Genomic DNA, 7,328 nt, shown 5'->3' on the forward strand with positions numbered 1-7,328 from the left:
AGCATATACATGTCCACATATGGGACACTTGTGTCCATTTCTGACACAGTGATGCCTTTGAGACTTTGAGGCGACAGCAACCTGTTGCCGTTCCTCTGTCCTCTGCGGCAACTCACTGCTCACGAACGCCCCCTGTACACAAAAAGAAGATGCATACAACTACTAAAAAAGTTTTATTTTTTGTCTTACTCTTACTTAATATTTACAAATGCCAATGAAAATAAATTATCTGCAGTACTGTTAGTAATTCTGACTACTTTTGATTTGACCTTTATATTTCTTTGAATATATATACTGTCTTTGAATTCATCTTGTGTACGAAACCCACTACTACTCCTCCTCATGACCTCACTAAAAATGGACTGGAGCTAACTCACCTCTTCCTTAAACTCATCTTTTCTCAATTGTCTTTAAATTTATCTGGTGGAGGTTTCCCATCATCACTCATTTCTAATCTTCTTCTAAATCTTCTCTTTAATTAATTATTGCCACATTTAATTAATTATTTAATGGTGTATTTAATTAATTCATTATGGCAGTCCTGGTGTTCCATACATATGAGCTGACCATGTGACGTAGAAGAATACAAAGACATTTTGTTGAATGCATTGAAACTGAGAACAAATTTTACCTTTTCCATGGCCACTTTGTGTGAATCATTTGACCCAAATGTTCTGCTTCATCTTTTGAATCATCCTGTGTGGGTCTGTTATCATGTGTCCCATCCTCTTCAGATGCTGCCACCATCTGTTTTAAGAGAAGACAACAATATGTTTGGCTCATTTTTGATATATAGATTGTGGAAGCAGTGAAACTGAGGATGAATTTCACATCTCTTTGTGGCATAGGACACCCAGTTTTGTTTTTCATGGCTACCTTAGGAATCCTTTTACGTTCTTGTTCTTCCTCCTCTTCTGAATAGCCTTCAGATTCATCCCGTGTGGGTTTCCAGTCATCTGTCCCATCATCTTCAGATGAGCTCACAGACTGTTATTAGAGCAGAAAAATATATATTTTGCTCATTTTCCATGGATGTGTGAAAACAACATATTTACATCGTTAACTACAGGAGAAGAAACTTAGCTGGATTTTTCTTGCCCACCTTAGGAACCCATTCTCTTGCTTCACTCTCCTCCACACCTGTCCTATCGCTTTTAGAAAAGATCACCATCTGTTTTTAGAAAAGTAACAAAACAAAACATAGAAAATAAAATAATTTCCAACAGTGCATTTTGAGATCTAAGCATCCCAGAAACTGCACAGACATATGTCAGACATAACTTAAAACCACCAGTATAGGTTCATCAAGGCCCTGAGGGGAAAAACTACGTTTCCCACAAAATATTATGTTACTTCCGGTTTTGGCAGGTAATGGCAGACATGCATCCTTTTTTTTTTTTTTTTTTAATTTTGTTTTTAAAATTTTGGTCGCCAACGGAGAGTGTTTGGTAGCGCTGTCCTCAGAAAACACCGTTTGTACTGTTTCGAATCATAACTCTGGTTTTACGTGGCCTATTAACACAATTAAGAGAATATCATTTGAAGTCCGCACTTTCAACACAAGTTGAAATGGAGACTGGGGCTGTGTCCCAATTCAGAGACCGCACGCTTGAAGTATGCATTTTGAGTGCGATTACGTCACCGCCACGTGACGACTGTCCCAACTCGAAGTGTACTTCAAATGCGCCGTCGATTTCCCCAAATATCAAGCGTGGTCCGGTGCACGCTTCGTGGTCCCATATATCCCACAATTCATAGCGCGGCGGTGGGTGTGGATAATTTTGCTGCAAAATCCACATAAAATGTAATAAATAAATCATATAATACAAAAATCAACTATTCACATTTCAACTTTTAACTATTTAAATTTTCAGCTTTTTCCTTTTACAAATTTAAAGTGAAAACAACACAAAACACTGCAAACCACAACACAATTAAATATAAATTATAATATGAAAACAAAAAGAACATGTATATTCTCTGTCATATGGGCCCGCATGAATAAACTTTCTGAATCCTTTATCATCTGCAACCGAAAATAGTTGTGGATGATTACTATACCTTTCTATCCCTGGCTCTCTTTCTCTCTCTCTCCCTCTGGCTGTTCCTGTGCTACTGAGAGTAACTACCGCCCCTCCCCCCCTCTGCCCACGTGCAGAGTGAAGCGGAAAAAACGTGCGAGAGAGAGAGAGAGTGAGAGAAAGAAAAAGAAAAAAAACCCACGTGACGGCTCGCGATAAGGAGCCGGCTCGCGTCGTTCACGTCAAAGAGACGGCTCTAAGAGCCATTTCGTTCGCGAACGACCCATCACTAACACACACACACAACAGCAGCCCCTCTCGCTCGGTTTTTGCATTTGCGCTCGCTAACAACGTGTTGCTGGCGCTCTCAACATTTCTGCCCGTGCGCGCTCAACTCTTTCTCTACACCGTTATATTTGTGCCACAAAAACAGCCAGACAGGACAGGGTTAAAAAAAAAAAAAAACCCAACCAAAAACAAGCAAACGAAAAAAACCCGACAAGGTACCTGTTTGTACTCATGTAACTTTTGAAAGTTAGCTTCATACCTGAGAGCTGGTACCTTCAAACTCTTTCTTCTTTCTTTCTTTCTGACAGTCGTATTGGCGGTTGGCAAACAATTGAAAGGTGCATTTACCTTCAAATTCATCATCCATGGTGCTTCGAAACTCTCACTAGAACAATCCGCTGCTGTACTCATGATCACATGACATAGATGATTCTGATTGGCTGCTCAAATGCTCATTAGGGGCGGAACATTTTTATAACATTAGTTACCATAGGGCATTGGAGCGTGATGTCACGGGGGTGGGCGTGGAAAGGATTTTGGCCTGATGCGCCATTTTCGGGGTCAAAATAGGTCAAAATATATGGCCTTATTTTTGTGCCACTATTCTGAGCGCACGCAAAAAAAAATTTGAGCGCACGTAAAAAAAGTTTGCAGGTGCAAATGATGTATTTTGAGGAGAAATTTATTTTGAGCGAACAAAACTCATTCCTGCATGCAAAAAATGTATTTCAGTGTTTGCTATTATCCATACACACACACACACACACACACAATGGCAGCCCCTCTCGCTCAGTTTTTGCATTTGCGCTCGCAATGTGTCGCTCGTGCTCTCAACATTTCTGCCCATGCGTGCTCAACTCTTTCTCTCTTTCTCTACGCCGTTATATTTGTCCCACAAAACCAGCCAATCACAGACTGGCCCATCGCGGTGTAACGGAGAAACAGCCAATCAAATCGCAGCTTTTCAGCCAGTGTAAAAGATGATTTTTTTTTTTCCACTGAACCGTCTGAGCGCAGGTTCGAGTCCTGGTTGGGACAAAGCCTGTGTTACATTATCAAAAGATAAACACCATTTTTAATTTAGTTAATGTGGATAAAATGTATTTTTCACTTTGCTTTTTCTTATTATTTGATTATCATTCTATTTATATCATAGTGTTTTGGCCTGTGGAGTATTATGTACCTATACTGTGTTAAGGAATATCTTTTATTTATATTTATGTATTATTCACATTATTTTATTGTACAATGCTTTGGTGCCACGGGCTTTTAGCATGCCTCAATGTCTCACACATTCATGTTGCTAACGGAAGGTATCTCAGGAAGCTGGAAGCAGGCATTCACACGGGAAAAGTTCATCTTTTGTCTTCTCCACTGTAAGAGGAAGCAAGGGAGTGTGAACTTTTCTCTGGGGGAAGACCAAAGGTGTGAAAACAGCTGTGTACTGCCTTTTGGTTCTGTAGGAGGTGTTTATACCCAAGGCTCTGTTGGCTTTATTTAATGGAAAACTTTCACAACAACTGCAGTACATAAGTACATAACTCAGAATAAACTGTATCATCACAAACCAGACATCCAACTTTTAATACAAAGATTAAAGTTTAAACTATAATTCAGATACATTCTGTTGGCATAGAAAATGAAGCTTACGCATAATTTCAATAAGGAAGATGTGTAATAAGTCATTTGTCTGCTTCCCGGTGGCTGCCAGTTTATATCTATTCATTTTCCAGCACAAACTCAGCACTGACATCATTACTTTATTCCAGTTATGCTCTTGCCTGCCTTCACCGAGCATGCCAGCCTCCACTCTGCATGCTTTAAATCTGTTGCTCTTCTGCTTCTGCCATTCTGCGTTTCAGATCCTCAGCTATGCAGCCCGCCTCCTCTCCTTTCTCCTCCTCACCGTGGTCACTCAGAACCCTGTCCCAGCCTCCATCTTCATCACTACCAGCATTTTGACTCTGGGGTGTGGCTTGTGCAAAATCCTGTCACTGCTGAGATTTCTTCTGCTATGATGGGTCATTGGAGTTTAACTGCCTAACAGTTACATTTATTTCTGTACCTCAATAAATCATGCTCAGTTTTTCCACATGATCTCTCCTTATTGAACTGCTTTTGTAGATAAGCTTCAAGCCAGAAAGCAACAACACCTAAACCAAAAATATTATCATCAGAAGTGAGAAAGTGTCTGGACTATCTCCAGCTGCGTTGCATGTATTAAAGATAACTTCAGACACTGTCTGGTTGTCATGTCTGAAACAGGCTGTACAGTCACACAGATAAAAGACAGCAGTCATGTTTCTAATATTACAAATCAACCAGAAAGATTATGAAGATAAAAGCTGTGAGACCCCACTAGAGAACGGATGGCTTGTTATCATTACATTAAGTGATTTAGAAATAAGCTGCCAAGTGGCTGCTGTGGCTGCTGCTGCTGTTGCCTTTCTAAGATGCCCTCCACAATCTTCTCTATTGAGACTTGTGTCAGTGGTGTAGACAGGGCAGGAGGAGGCGGGTTAAAGACGGAAATGATAACCCTCCTGCTGTGAAGTGCCTCGGACAGGAATCCAGATGGGGACCTTGGCACCTTCACCAGGGACATGGTTAAGCTGAAGAGTCCCACCGTACCTAAACATTACACCCTCTGAGAGTTCAGGGTCACTTAGGCAGCCACGCAGAATGTGCACTGCGTCACGTCTTCAGCATGGATGGCTTGAAGAGTGGGACGTTGTTGGGGTCTGTGGCCAGGTGAAAATGGTTCAGGACCTTTTCCACTCTGTTCAGCAGCTCAGTGGGTTGTGGTATTTGGATCCTGCAGTGCTCCCTTATGTGTTGCTTTGTGGGATTAGCAGGATGGATGCCACAGAACTTATAAGCATCCTGGAGCCTCTTCAGGTCTGCCTGATCAACCACTGAGAATGCCGCAGAGAGAAGCTGGCAGAAAGTGCTGAACAGAGGAAGATGCTCAGAGGTACACTCCCGCAAAAATCGCCTCAGGCAGTGGAACAGGTCCAGTTTTACAATAATGTTCTTGTTGTAGTGGGTTCGAGAGGCACAGCTGTTTGCCACTGGTCCAGATGTGGCCGCAGCAACAACAGCAGGAGTGGTTTTTCAGGCATCCCACGATAGATTTTCGACAGGGATGCAGTCTGGGATCTTAAATGGAGCACAGCAATCCCTAAATGTAAGAAATACAAATACATGTAAGTATATGGAATATTATGTGTGTGCATCAAATTGATCTGAAAAAGAAAAACTCAGTTTTTCCAGACAGATTAGCAGTTTGAATGACAACGATGATTACGGTTTTTACCTGTCCACCCAGTGGTAGCCGGCCTTTTCCACTCCTGCATCACTGTACCTCTTGGCCATTCCCTGGTACATGGGCTCCAAGGACCTTTCTGTGTCAGACTGAACCATGACCCATGAAACAATCAGCCAGTTTTCATTCATTATGGAATAACTGGACATGACCCCAGATGCCAGCATGACTTTTCGTGCCACCTTCCTGATGTGGTCAGACCTGGAAATGTGGCCAAAAGTGCCCTGGAGGAGTTTGGATATGGCTGGATGTTGATGGTCCCGCAGTGAGAGCTCTGTACCAAGACAAGGAGTTTGTGCTTGTGTGCTACATATTCCCCCTATTACTGCCAGAGGGTGACAACCCGCAATTATGGTCAAAAACCTGCCAGATCTCTACACTGTGTTCGGGGGGGATTCAGGTCTCTATGGCAACAAAAGACAGCCTGTCTTTAGACATCTCCAGGAGAAAATGTGACTGAAATGATTCAGGCTTGAGGAATGGCAGGGTTTTTGTTACTTTTGATTTTCATGGAACACACACATGCAGGCTGCTGCAGTCTGCCAAGTGCTGCTCAGAATTATTTAATTGTGGTCCAGCTGACTGCAACAGATATTTGACTGATGTGGACACAGCATGATGGGACCACCCAGTAATTCCAACTACACAGACTATATCGATCCTTGGGGGAACAACCTATATATGGCATCAATCTCAATAAAATGTTGTAATAGAAACTGTACTGAATACCTCAATTTGTCATGCAAATCTTGCACCTAGTTCATGAATTCATTACATCTAGGCTGGTCTACTGTAATTCATTATTATCAGGATGTTCTAAAAACTGCCTGAAAAGCCTTCATTTAATCCAAAATGCTGCAGCAAGAGTACTGACGGGGACTAGAAAGAGAGAGCAGATTTCTCCAGTACTGACTTCTCTTCATCGACTCCCTGTTAAATCCAGAATTGAATTCAAAATCCTGCTCCTCACATACAAGGTCTTAAATAATCATCCCCACATCTTATCTTATGACCTTGTAGTACCATATCACCCTATTAGAGCACTTTGCTCTCGCACTGCAGGCTTACTTGTTGCTCCTAGAGTATTTTACAAGTAGAATGGAAGAGCCATCACTTTTCAGGCCCCTCTTCTGTGGAACCAGTTTGGATTTTGGAGACAGACACTATCTCTACTTTAAAGTTTAGGCTCAAAACTTTCCTTTTTGCTAAAGCATATAGTTAAGGCTGGATCAGGTGACCCTGAATCCTCCCTTAGTCATGCTGCTGTAGGTGTAGGCTGCTGAGGGATTCCAATGAGGCATTGAGCATTTCTTCTTCAGTCACCTTTCTCACTCACTATGTATTAATAGACCTCTCTGCATTGAATCATATCTGTTATTAATCTCTTTCTCTCTTCTGTCTTTATCCTGTCTTCCTTCTCTCAGCCCAACCGGTCGCAGAAGATGGCCCCGCCCCTCCCTGAGCCTGGTTCAGCCAGAGGTTTCTTCCTGTCAAAAGAGTTTTTCCTTCCCACTTTCGCCACAGTGCTTGCTCATAGGGGGTCATATGATTGTTGGGTTTACATCTGTATGTATTATTGTAGGGTCTACCTTACAATATAAAGTGCCTTGAGGCGAATGTTGTGGTGATTTGCCGCTATATAAATAAAATTGATTTGAACCGAATTTTCTCCACAATAGATGTGTGTCGTTTGT

At 41.9% G+C, this 7,328-nt stretch overlaps 1 pseudogene; it reads right to left on the bottom strand.

The window, feature by feature from the left end:
• Positions 1–4,828: 4,828 nt before the first annotated feature.
• Positions 4,829–5,696, bottom strand: LOC146573508 (uncharacterized; annotated as a pseudogene).
• Between the last annotated feature and the right edge of the window lie 1,632 nt (positions 5,697–7,328).

Source organism: Mchenga conophoros, linkage group LG6 (genome assembly GCF_057382185.1).
Source record: "Mchenga conophoros isolate Kocher_MC1m ecotype Shallow Benthic linkage group LG6, M_conophoros_male_GT1.1, whole genome shotgun sequence".
Classification (NCBI taxonomy): Eukaryota; Metazoa; Chordata; class Actinopteri; order Cichliformes; family Cichlidae; genus Mchenga; species Mchenga conophoros.